Source organism: Salmo salar, chromosome 16 (genome assembly GCF_965601325.2).
Source record: "Salmo salar chromosome 16, fSalSal1, whole genome shotgun sequence".
NCBI classification, from domain to species: domain Eukaryota; kingdom Metazoa; phylum Chordata; class Actinopteri; order Salmoniformes; family Salmonidae; genus Salmo; species Salmo salar.
The window spans coordinates 35,343,075-35,357,359 of NC_138306.1; the positions used below are offsets into that span (position 1 = coordinate 35,343,075).

Sequence of the window (14,285 nt, forward strand, 5' to 3'; positions counted from 1 at the left end):
CAAAATATTGTTTTCCTAGAGGTAGACCTGGAGGTAGGCTGCTTATTGACTAGGGACTCCAATACTTTTGACAATTTTCACCAATCGTTTTTTAGTAGAGGGAGCTCACCTCCTTTCAAAAGAGGTAGGACAAATGCTGATTTCCACAACTTGGGGATTTGATTACATTTTAGGGTGAGGTTAAAAATGCATGTTAAAGGTGGAAAAATTATGTCTGCAGCTGATTGTAATAGGTTGGGGGTCTAGACCATCAGGATCAGGGGATTTTCTTTAAATCAATTGCTTACAGAGCTCTACACACCTCTGAGACAGAGAATGGTGAGAAGGAGAACCTGGAGAAGAAGTGGACAGGGGTATCGGGTTACAATCACTGGACTCTAACTACACACTCACATATACTACACTGATACTCCAACACGCACACACACACACGGATATTGACGCCACACACACACATACATTCACACTCTTCACATACAGTGCTGCTACTCTGTGTTTATTATCTATTTATCACGTTTAAGGTAAGACCCAGATGCAGACAACGTCGAAGTAACAACAAAAGGTACAGGACAGCAGGCAGGGTCAGGGCAGGCAGAAAAGGTCAACACCGGGAAAACTAGAAAACAGGAACAATCGAGAGACAGGAACAGAGGGGAAACCGCTGGAAACAAAACAAACTGGCAACAGACAAACAGAGAAAACAGGTATAAATACACAGGGGATAATGGGGAAGATGGGCGACTCCTGGAGGGGGGTGGAGACAATCAGAAAGACAGGGTGTGACACTATACATAGTCACTTTACCTCTACCTACATGAACATAATACCTCCATTATCTCGACTAACCTGTACTCCTGCACATTGACTCAGTACTGGAAACGCTTGTATATAGCTTTGTTATTGTGATTTTATTGTGTTATTATTTTTCCTTTAGGTTATTTAGCACATTTTCCTTACTTTTTTATAACTCTGCATTATTGATTAAGGGCTCGTAAGTAAGCATTGCACAGTAACGTCTACACCTGTGAGAAATAAAATGTGCATGTGGCAAATAACATTTGATTTGATTTCACATGGGGCTCATTTTGACCTTTAACCCTATCAAATATTTAGCCTGCATCAAGAAAATGCTAATTAAAAAGGGTTCAGAATAGAGTTTTTCTCAGTTATCACCTGTGAGTCTACCAGTAATTGTTTAGGAAGCTGTGCATGTTTTTTTGCACTCTAAACTTTTCACTACTTGCCAAAATTTGGAAGGATTATTCAGATTATCAGGTGTATATTTGAGGTAGTGTTCTGCTTTCGGGTTTTGGGTCATAGCCACATCCTGATTCCGAAGGCGTTTAAAAGCCATCCAATCATCAGCCAAATCAGACCTTCTTGTTTTAGCCCACACAGCATTCCGTTTCCTCATGATTTCATCTAGTTCATCTGAGAACCAAGGGTTGTCTCTGCCCTTAATTCTGTATCGTTTGAAAGGGACTGCTTGTTGCATACATCCTGGAGTGCTTTGTGGAAGTAAGAAAAGGCTAATTCAACATCAGTGATGTATTCAACTCTATTCCGGGCAATGTTAAAAACAATGTAAAAAACCCTGAATCTTTTCATGGTGAATGGTGGAGGTAATTTAGGAAATATACCACCCCTTACAAATAAAATAAAATCAAATGTTATTTGTCACATGCCGAATACAACAGATGTAGACCTTACAGTGAAATGCTTACTTAAAGGCTCTTAACCAACAATGCAGTTTTAAGAAAATAGATGTTAGATAAATAATAGATCAATAAGAAATAATTAAAGAGCAGCAGTAAAATAACAGTAACAAGGCTATACACAGGGTGTACCGATACAGAGTCAATATACAGGGGCACAGGTTAGTCGAGGTAATTGAGGTAATATTTACATGAAGGTAAAGTGACTGTGCATAGATAATAACCAGAGAGTAGCAGCAGCATAAAAGAGGGGGTGGGGACAATGCAAATAGTCTGGGTAGCCATTTGATTAGCTGTTCAGGAGTCTTGTGGCTTGGGGGTAGGAGCCTTTTGGACCTAGATTTGGCGCTCCGGTACCACTTGCTGTGCGCTAGCAGAGAGAACAGTCTATGACTACGGTGGCTGGAGTCTTCGACAATTTTTTGGGCCTTCCTCTGACACCGCCTACTATAGAGGTCCTGGATGGCAGGAAGCTTGGTCCCTGTGATGTACTGGGCCATACGCTCCACCCTCTGTAGTGCCTTGCTGTCGGAGGCCGAGCAGTTGCCATACCAGGCAGTGAAACAACTGGTCAGGATGCTCTCGATGGTGCAGCTGTAGAACTTTTTGAAGATCTGAGGACCCATGCCAAATCTTTTCAGTCTCCTGAGAGGGAATAGGCTTTGTCATGCCCTCTTCACGACTGTCTTGGCATGTTTGGACCATGATAGTTTGTTGGTGATGTGGACATCAACAAACTTGAAGCTCTCAACCTGCTCCACTACAGCCCTGTCGATAAGAATGGGGGAGTGCTCGGTCCTCTCCTTTGTCTTGATCACGTTGAGGGATAGGTTGTTATCCTGGCACCACACGGCCAGGGCTCTGACCTCTTCCCTATAGGCTGCATCATTGTCGGTGATCAGGCCTACCACTGTTGAGTCGTCGGCAAACTTAATGATGGTGTTGGAGTTGTGGCTGGCCATGCAGTCATGGTTGAACAGGGAGTACAGGAGGGGACTGAGCACGCACCCCTGAGGGGCCCCCGTGTTGAGGATCAGCGTGGCAGATGTGTTGTTACCTACACTTATCACCTGGGGGCGGCCGTCAGGAAGTCTAGGATCCAGTTGCAGAGGGAGGTGTTTAGTTCCAGGGTCCTTAGCTTAGTGATGAGCTTTGAGGGCACTATGGTGCTGAATGCTGAGGTGTTGTTAATGAATAGCCTTCTCACGTAGGTGTTCCTTTTGTCCAGGTGGGAAAGGGCAGTGCGGAGTGCAATAGAGATTGCATCATCTGTGGATGCACTGGGGCGGGAGGCAAACCGGAGCAGGTCCAGGGTTTCTGGGCTAATGGCGTTGATTTGAGCCATGACCAGCCCCTCAAAGCACTTGATGGCTACAGACGTAAGTGATAGAGGTCGGTAGTCATTTAGGCAGATTACCTTATTGTTCTTGGGCACAGGGACTATGGTGGTTCTGCTTGAAACATGTTGGTATTACAGACTCAGTCAGGGACATGTTGAAAATGTCAGTGAAGACACTTGCCAGTCAGTCAGCTCATGCTCAGAGTCCACATCCTGGTAATTGGCCTTGTGAATGTTGACCTTTTTAAAGGTCTTACTCATCAGCTACGGAGAGCGTGATCACACAGTCGTCCAGAACAGCTGATGCTCTCATGCATGATTCAGTGTTTCTTGCCTCGAAGCGAGCATAGAAGTAATTTAGCTCGTCTGGTACGCTCGTGCTTCCCTTTGTAGTCTGTAATAGTTTGCAAGCCCTGCCACATGCGACGAGCGTCAGAGCTAGTGTAGTAAGATTCAATCTTAGTCCTGTATTGACGCTTTGCCTGTTTGATGGTCCTTCTGAGGGCATAGCAGGATTTCTTTTAAGCATCCGAGTTGGAGTCCCGCTCCTTGAAAGCGGCTCTACCCTTTAGCTCAGTGCGGATGTTGCCTGCAATCCATGGCCCCTGGTCGGGGTATGCACGCATGGCCACCCCCGGGACGATGTCATCGATACACCCATTGATGAAGCCAGTCAAATACACAGTGATAACTTATATAATTTGCATAAACACCAGAAGCATTAAAATGATGAGGAGTGTTAGTTAAATTAAGATCAATCAAAGAGGATTTGAGGACACTTTTTATGCAACCTTGTTACACTGTTGACAATCTGAGTAAGATTATAGGTGTTACATAGATTATTGAGTAGATCAGAGTTGGATGTCAACCAGTCTAGGTTCAAGTCACACATAAGCATGAATTCAGATTTGACATTGAATTGTATTTTTGAATTGTTATCACAGAGAGCCGGCAATAGCAAATGGGGGTCTATAACAATAGGAATAGGATGCACAGAGATTTATATTCAAAGACAGATCTACTGTCAAATTGGGCTTGGTAACAAAAGTCAGAATGGTCACCGAGAACTTGTCTTTTATGTATATAGCAACACCACCACATTTCGGTTGCGATCTGTCCGAAAAACATTATAACCATCAATGCCAATGACTTTGTCATTGATAGATTTTTGAGCCAAATTTCAGAAAGCATAAATACATTTGGGTGTATGGTTTTTATCCAAATATTACCAAAATCAAGATTCTGTAGAAGACTTCTTACATTTAAGTGCAGAAACTTCAGACCATTTTGACATTTCAATTCAGATGAGGTAGAAATATCAGGACCTTGGTTAGATTGCCCATTTCCTGACAGTAAAAGCAGCAAAATAATAGATCTAGATCGGATTTTACAGCATTTGGATTCACAAACAATACTAGAACCATAGTCCAGAGGAACCAGTCTTTAACACAATGTATATTAGAAGGTGCGTACAGTCCAGAGACATGGTTAAATACCGAAAGAACAACCGAGACATGGAAACAATTGAGACATGCGTGCGGTTTCTCCCATGTCGAATATGGAAAACTCGTAGAGTTCTCCAGTGCAATAGCGGGGCAAGGGTAGTTTTTCTTCCAGGACACAACATGGGAAAACACTTAAAGTTCTCTGCATTTAAGAGGTATCGGGCCCTAAATGCATCATCCTAAGTGTAAGGGTAGACAATAGCAACAGCAATATGTTTGTTTATAATAGGCCTATGAGGTTGCACACTAATCACAAATAGGCCTAAACTACAATACATAATCTACAATAAAATAGCAAGGTCGAAATTCATACAAGTTCCAGAGTAAAGGTCCACATGATCAATAATGACAAACCAATAATGATAAACCTGGCGTTGACAACTTAGATGGAAAACTACTGAAGATGGAAGCTGACTCTATATCCACTCCTACCTTTCATATCTTCATATCTTTTTTTAGTCTTTGTCCTCAGGCCTGGAGGGAAGCCAAAGTCATTCCGCAAGCAGACCTATCAGCTTGCTGCCAGCTCTTAGCAAACTGTTGGAAAAAAGTATGTTTGTGACCAAATACAATGCTATTTATCTTTAAACAAATTAACAACAGATTTTCAGCATGCTTATAGAGAAGGGCACTCAGCATGTACTGCACTGACACAAATGACTGATTATTGGTTGAAAGATATTCATAATAAGAAGATTGTGGGAGCTGTACTGTTAGATTTCAGTGCAGCCTTTGATTTTAGTGCAGCCTGTACTGTTGTTTAGAAAACTTATGTTATGGCTTTTTAACCTCTGTCATATTGTGGATTCAGAGCTATCTATCTAATTTAATTCAGAGGGTTTTCTTTAATGGAAGCTTCTCTAATGTCCAACATGTAAAGTGTGGTGTACTGCAGGGCAGCTCTCTAGGCCCTTTACTTTCTTTTATCAATTTCCTGCCACTGGCATTAACCTCTTGGGGCTAGGTGGGACGCTAGCGTGCCACCCGTGGTGCACTCCATCAACAGCAGGTGCATTTCAAGAGCGGCAAATTTGAATCCAAATAAATGTCAAAATTCAAATTTTTCAAAAATACAACTATTTTACACCATTTGAAAGATAAACATCTCCTTAATCTAACCACGTTTTACGATTTCAAAAAGGTTTTACGGCGAAAGCATAAATTTAGAGTATGTTAGGACAGTACATTTACAAGAGTTGTGTGTAATGTTTTGTCAAGTCAAAGACAGGGTCACCAAAACCATAAAACCAGCTAAAATGATGCACTAACCTTTTACAATCTCCATCAGATGACACTCCTAGGACATTATGTTAGACAATGCATGCATTTTTAGTTCTATCAAGTTCATATTTATATCCAAAAACAGCGTTTTACTATGGCATTGATGTTGAGGAAATCGTTTCCCTCCAATAACCGGCAGTCAAGTCAGCGTCACAAATTAAATAATTAAAATTAGAAAACATTGGTAAAATATTATATTGTCATTTAAAGAATTATAGATTTACATCTCTTGAACGCAATCAACTTGCCAGATTTAAAAATAACCTTACTGGGAAATCACACTTTGCAATAATCTGAGCACTGCGCCCAGAAAAATACGCGTTGCGATACAGACTAGACGTCATGTTGGGGAGATCTAAAATCGAAAATACTATGTAAATAATCCATTACCTTTGATTCTCTTCATCAGATGTCACTTCCAGGTATCACAGGTCCATAACGAATGTAGTTTTGTTCAAAAAAGCTCATCATTTATGTCCAAAAATCTCCGTCTCGTTAGCACATGATGTAAGCCAGCCGGACTTCTCGTCATGAACGAGGGGAAAAAATATATTTCCGTTCGTTCAAACATGTCAAACGTTGTATAGCATAAATCATTAGGGCCTTTTTTAACCAGAACATGAATAATATTCAAGGTGGACGAATGCATACTCTTTTATAACGTATTGGAACGAGGGTACCCAACATGAACTCGCGCGCCAGGTGTCTAATGGGACATCATCGTTCCATGGCTCTTGTTCAGTCAGATCTCCCTCCAGAAGACTCAAAACACTTTGTAAAGGCTGGTGACATCTAGTGGAAGCAATAGGAAGTGCCAAAATATTCCTAAGCCCCTGTGTTTTTCAATGGGATAGGTTTAAAGTCAATACAACACATCAGGTATCCACTTCCTGTCAGAAAATGTCTCAGGGTTTTGCCTGCCAAATGAGTTCTGTTATACTCACAGACACCATTCAAACAGTTTTAGAAACTTTAGAGTGTTTTCTATCCATATATAATAAGTATATGCATATTCTAGTTACTGGGTAGGATTAGTAACCAGATTAAATCGGGTACATTTTTTTTATCCAGACGTGCAAATGCTGCCCCCTAGACCCAACAGGTTAAACAAAGCATTTGTGCCCATGTACAGTGGTTCCTCCTGTAAAAGTTGTGTCATGCTGCGGCAAACCTTGCGGGCTGCTGCAGCATTCTGTGGCACGTTATCTATTTGTCAGCCATTTTTTCTGTTAATGCAAGTTATTGCTAGTTTGACCACCAGATTGCATCTTTGAGAAGCATTCCGTATTGTCATTACCAGAGAATTTAAAACCTTTTTTATAATAACATAGTATATGGGATTGATTTTAAGAAATTTGTCTTAAATAATTTGATTAATGTTATAGTTTTTTTATTCAGAGAAAAAATTAAAAATAAACCCTCAGGGTTTCCGTAAGTATGGAGTGGAAAATATGGCACTGTACAACGTGACGGTCGGGAGTAGGCTACAGGATTGGAGGATTGTAAATTGTTTGCCTTCATTAGACAACTTTGTTCCAATATTTCTGTAAATCAGTGATATTTATTCCCATAGTAATTCGTTATGGATCTACAGCTAAATCCAAATCTGCATTTTGAAAGAGTAATTTTATCATTATTTTATTAACCAAATGTGTTTATATGTTTAAGCTCTCTAGGCTAGGCGGGACGAATTCGTCCCACCTACGTAACAGCCACTGCTATCCTGTGGCGCGATTTTCAAAACCTTAAAAATCCTATTACTTCAATTTCTCAAACATATGACTATTTTACAGCCATTTAAAGACAAGACTCTCGTTAATCTAACCACACTGTCCGATTTCAAAAAGGCTTTACAACGAAAGCAAAACATTAGATTATGTCAGCAGAGTACCAAGCCAGAAATAATCAGACACCCATTTTTCAAGCCACCATATAATGTCACCAAAACCCAGAAGACAGCTAAATGCAGCACTCACCTTTGATGATCTTCATCAGATGACAACCCTAGGACATTATGTTATACAATACATGCATGTTTTGTTCAATCAAGTTCATATTTATATCAAAAACCAGCTTTTTACATTAGCATGTGACGTTCAGAACTAGCATACCCCCCGCAAACTTCCGGGGAATTCGCTAACATTTTACAAAATTACTCACGATAAACGTTCACAAAAAGCATAACAATTATTTTAAGAATTATAGATACAGACCTCCTCTATGCACTCGATATGTCCGATTTTAAAATAGCTTTTTGGTGAAAGCACATTTTGCAATATTCTAAGTACATAGCCCAGGCATCACGGGCTCGCTATTTAGACACCCGGCAAGTTTAGCACTCACCATAATCATATTTACTATTATAAAAGTTTGATTACCTTTTGTTGTCTTCGTCAGAATACACACCCAGGACTGCTACTTCAATAACAAATGTTGGTTTGGTCCAAAATAATCCATCGTTATATCCGAATAGCGGCGTTTTGTTCGTGCGTTCCAGACACTATCCGAAATAGTAAAGAAGTGTCGCGCGCATGGCGCAATTCGTGACAATAAAATTCTAAGTATTCCATTACCGTACTTCGAAGCATGTCAACCGCTGTTTAAAATCAATTTTTACGACATTTTTCTCGTAGAAAAGCGATAATATTCCGACAGGGAATCTCCTTTTCGGCAAACAGAGGAAAAAATCCCAAAGGCGGGGGCGGTCGGGGTCACGCGCATAAGCCAGTGTCCCTTGATCGGCCACTTGAGAAAGGCGATAATGTGTTTCAGCCTGGGGCTGGAATGACGACATTCTGTTTTTTCCCGGGCTCTGAGAGCCTATGGAAGACGTGGGAAGTGTCACGTTAGAGCAGAGATCCTTAGTAAATGATAGAGATGGAAAACAAGTTCAAGAAATGGTCAGACAGGCCACTTCCTGTAAAGGAATCTCTCAGGTTTTGACCTGCCATTTGAGTTCTGTTATACTCACAGACACCATTCAAACAGTTTTAGAAAATTTAGGGTGTTTTCTATCCATATGTAATAAGTATATGCATATTCTAGTTACTGGGTAGGAGTGGTAACCAGATTAAATCGGGTATGTTTTTTATCCAGCCGTGTCAATACTGCCCCCTATCCTAAACAGGTTAATAGGCTACTGTGCAGTCCACAAAACTTGGGCTTCTTCCAAGATGGCATAGCAGTCAGACGTCTTTGTCCTGTTGTGTCCCTTGTATATATCTTTTTACATCCTTTTCTTCGCATATCTTTTTAACATATTTTCCTAAACCTCAACTTCTAAATAGTCTCCTGCAACCCACCTCACCCAATGTGGCGTGAATCTGATTTTTTTCTATATTATTTCTATTTACTTCGGATCTGGAATCCCTCAACTGAAGCTAGCCAGCTAACTACCTACCAGCTATCAGTCATCAAACCATTGCTAGCGGTCATCAGCTAACCTTTAGCTCGGAAAGCTCTCGCCAGTTCGAACAACGTGACTCAAACCAGAGCATAACGGACCTATTATAATTTTATATATATATATATATATATATATATATATATATATATATATATATATATATTTTTTTTTATTTTTTTTTTGATTTTTTTTCCATATCCCCGGATTCCAACCGCAAACTCTGAACATTTTCAACTGGATCTTCGCAACTAGCTAACCGCAATCCCAGGTGACTACTCCTGGCTAGCGTTTCCATCCCGGAGCAAGCACCAATTAGCCTGAAGCTAGCTCGGCCAGGGCTCCTGTGCTACCACCGAAGCCCACTCCTGGGCTACAATATCCGGACTCCTTCTACTGCCGGTACGGGGCATGGAACCCCGCCGATCCTCTACGACTGGAATACCGACATAATCTGCCCGAGGATTCCAACAGGCCCCTCAGGCGCGACGTCCGCTGAAGGCCCATTCTGATAACCAGCCTGCTAGCTATCTAGAGCTACTTGGAACCCTACTAATTCCACGACTGGTCTATCGACGTCACCGCACGAAGAGGCAAAAACAGACTTACCCCCATCGCGACGTCTCCCAAAGGCTAACTTGCTAGCCCCGGTCTGCGAACTGCTAGCTTGCCTGCTCCAGTCTGCTAACTGCTAGCCCCGGTCTGCCTACTGCTTGCTTGCTAACCCGGTCTGCTAACTGCTAGCTTGCCAGCCCCTGTCTGCTAATTGCTAACTTGTTTAGCCCCGGCCTACTAACTGTTAGCTTGTTAGCATTGGCCTGCTAACTGTCTGAATCGCCGTGTCCCCAGTCAGCCCAACCAATCACTGGACCCATATGTTCACTTGGCTACGCATGCCTCTCTCTAATATCAATATGCCTCATCCATTACTGTCCTGGTTAGTGATTACTGTCTTATTTCACTCATAGTGCCTCTAGCCCTGCTCAATATGCCTTAACCAACCATGTTGTTCCACCTCCTACATATGCGATGACATCACCTGGTTTAAACGTCTCTAGAGACTATATTTCTCTCATCATTACTCAATGCCTAGGTTTACCTCCAATGTACTCACATCCTACCTTTGTCTGTACACTATGCCTCGAATCTATGCTATCGTGCCCAGAAACCTGCTCCTTTTACTCTCTGTTCCAAACGTGCTAGACGGCCAGTTCGTATAGCCTTTAGCTGTACCCTTATCCTACTTCTCCTCTGTTCCTCTGGTGATGCGGAGGTTAATCCAGGTCCTGTAATGCCTAGCTCCACTCCCACTCCCCAGGTGCTCTCATTTGTTGACTTCTGTAACCGTAAAGGCCTTGGTTTCATGCATGTTAACATTAGAAGCCTACTCCCTAAGTTTGTTTTACTCATTGCTTTAGCACACTCTGTCAACCCGGATGTCTTAGCCGTGTCTGAGTCCTGGTTTAGGAAAACAACCAAAAACCCTGAAATCTCCATCGCTAACTATAACATTTTCCGCCAAGATAGAACTGCCAAATGGGGCGGTGTTGCAATCTACTGCAAACGACCACCCCTCATCACTGTCAAACGCTCCCTAAAACACTTCAGCGAGCAGGCCTTTCTAATCGACCTGGCCGGGGTATCCTGGAATGACATTGACATCATCCTGTCAGTAGATGATGCCTGGCTATTCTTTAAAAGTGCCTTCCTCACCATCTTAAATAAGCATGCCCCACTCAAAAAATTTAGAACTAGGAATAGATATAGTCCTTGGTTTACTCCAGACCTGTCTGCCCTTGACCAGCTCAAAAACATCCTGTGGCGTTCTGCATTAGCATCGAATAGCCCCCGTGATATGCAACTTTTCAGGAAAGTTAGGAACAAATATACACAGGCAGTTTGAAAAGCTAAGGCTAGATTTTTCAAACAGAAATTTGCATCCTGTAGTACTAACTCAAAAAAGTTCTGGGACACTGTAAAGTCCATGGAGAATAAGAGCACCTCCTCCCAGCTGCCCACAGCTCTGAGGCTAGGAAACACTGATAAATCCACTATAATTGAGAATTTCAATAAGCATTTCTCTACGGCTGGCCATGCTTTCCACCTGGCTACCCCTACCCCGGTCAACTGCCCGGCACCCTCCACAGCAACCTGCCAAAGCCCCCACCATTTCTCCTTCACCCAAATCCAGATAGCTGATGTTCTGAAAGAGCTGCAAAATCTGGACCCATACAAATCAATCTGGACCCTCTCTTTCTAAAATGATCTGCCGAAATTGTTGCAACCCCCATTACTAGCCTGTTCAACCTCTCTTTCGTATCGTCTGAGATCCCAAAGATTGGAAAGCTGCTGCGGTCATCCCCCTCTTCAAAGGGGGTGACACTCTAGACCCAAACTGCTACAGACCTATATCTATCCTACCCTGTCTTTCTATGGTCTTCGAAAGCCAAGTTAACAAACAGATTACCAACCATTTTGAATCCCACCGTACCTTCCCCGCTATGCAATCTGGTTTCAGAGCTGGTCATGGGTGCACCTCAGCCACGCTCAAGGTCGTAAACGACATCATAACCGCCATCGATAAGAGATATTACTGTGCAGCCGTATTCATCGACCTGGCCAAGGCTTTCGACTCTGTCAATCACCACATTCTTATTGTCGGACTCGACAGCCTTGGTTTCTCAAATGATTGCCTCGCCTGGTTTACCAACTACTTCTCTGATAGAGTTCAGTGTGTCAAATCGGAGGGCCTGTTATCCGGACCTCTGGCAGTCTCTATGGGTGTGCCACAGGGTTCAATTCTCGGGTCGACTCTCTTCTCTGTATACATCAATGATGTTGTGCTTGCTGCTTGTGATTCTCTGATCCACCTCTACGGAGACGACACCATTCTGTATACTTCTGGCCCCTCTTTGGACACTGTGTTAACTAACCTCCAGATGAGCTTCAATGTCATACAACTCTCCTTCTGTGGCCTCCAACTGCTCTTAAACGCAAGTAAAACTAAATGCATGTTATTCAATCGATCACTGCCCGCACCTGCTTGCCCGTCCAGCATCACTACTCTGGACGGCTCTGACTTAGAATATGTGAACAACTACAAATACCTGGGTGTCTGGTTAGACTGTAAACTCTCCTTCCAGACTCACATTAACCTCTTGGGGCTAGGTGGGACGCTAGCGTGCCACCCGTGGTGCACTCCATCAACAGCAGGTGCATTTCAAGAGCGGCAAATTTGAATCCAAATAAATGTCAAAATTCAAATTTTTCAAAAATACAACTATGTTACACCATTTGAAAGATAAACATCTCCTTAATCTAACCACGTTTTACGATTTCAAAAAGGTTTTACGGCGAAAGCATAAATTTAGAGTATGTTAGGACAGTACATTTACAAGAGTTGTGTGTAATGTTTTGTCAAGTCAAAGACAGGGTCACCAAAACCATAAAACCAGCTAAAATGATACACTAACCTTTTACAATCTCCATCAGATGACACTCCTAGGACATTATGTTAGACAATGCATGCATTTTTAGTTCTATCAAGTTCATATTTATATACAAAAACAGCGTTTTACTATGGCATTGATGTTGAGGAAATCGTTTCCCTCCAATAACCGGCAGTCAAGTCAGCGTCACAAATTAAATAATTAAAATTAGAAAACATTGGTAAAATATTATATTGTCATTTAAAGAATTATAGATTTACATCTTTTGAACGCAATCAACTTGCCAGATTTAAAAATAACCTTACTGGGAAATCACACTTTGCAATAATCTGAGCACTGTGCCCAGAAAAATACGCGTTGCGATACAGACTAGACGTCATGTTGGGGAGATCTAAAATCGAAAATACTATGTAAATAATCCATTACCTTTGATTCTCTTCATCAGATGTCACTTCCAGGTATCACAGGTCCATAACGAATGTAGTTTTGTTCAAAAAAGCTCATCATTTATGTCCAAAAATCTCCGTCTCGTTAGCACATGATGTAAGCCAGCCGGACTTCTCGTCATGAACGAGGGGAAAAAATATATTTCCGTTCGTTCAAACATGTCAAACGTTGTATAGCATAAATCATTAGGGCCTTTTTTAACCAGAACATGAATAATATTCAAGGTGGACGAATGCATAGCCTTTTATAACGTATTGGAACGAGGGTACCCAACATGAAGTAGCGCGCCAGGTGTCTAATGGGACATCACCGTTCCATGGCTCTTGTTCGGTCAGATCTCCCTCCAGAAGACTCAAAACACTTTGTAAAGGCTGGTGACATCTAGTGGAAGCAATAGGAAGTGCCAAAATATTCCTAAACCCCTGTGTTTTTCAATGGGATAGGTTTAAACTCAATACAACACATCAGGTATCCACTTCCTGTCAGAAAATGTCTCAGGGTTTTGCCTGCCAAATGAGTTCTGTTATACTCACAGACACCATTCAAACAGTTTTGGAAACTTTAGAGTGTTTTCTATCCATATATAATAAGTATATGCATATTCTAGTTACTGGGTAGGATTAGTAACCAGATTAAATCGGGTACATTTTTTTTATCCAGACGTGCAAATGCTGCCCCCTAGACCCAACAGGTTAAGCATCTTCAATCCAAAATTAAATCTAGAATCGTCTTCCTATATCGCAACAAAGCATCCTTCACTCATGCTGCCAAACACACCCTCGTAAAACTGACCATCCTACCGATCCTCGACTTCGGTGATGTCATCTATAAAATAGCCTCCAACACCCCACTCAACAAACTGGATGCAGTCTATCACAGTGCCATCCGTTTTGTCACCAAAGCCCCATACACTACCCACCATTGCGACCTGTACTCTCTCGTTGGTTGGCCCTCGCTTCATACTCATCGCCAAACCCACTGGCTACAGGTTATCTACAAGTCTCTGCTAGGTAAAGCCCCGCCTTATCTCAGATCACTGGTCACCATAGCAGCACCCACTCGTAGCATGCGCTCCAGCAGGTATATCTCACTGGTCATCCCCAAAGCAAAATCCTACCTTTGGCCACCTTTCCTTCCAGTTCTCTG

At 42.0% G+C, this 14,285-nt stretch overlaps 1 protein-coding gene across 4 annotated transcripts in view; it reads left to right on the forward strand.

Moving 5' to 3' along the window:
• Window positions 1-14,285, forward strand: part of LOC106573699 (solute carrier family 66 member 2) — a 95,006-nt gene that overhangs the window by 63,422 nt on the left and 17,299 nt on the right. The window lies entirely within an intron of this gene.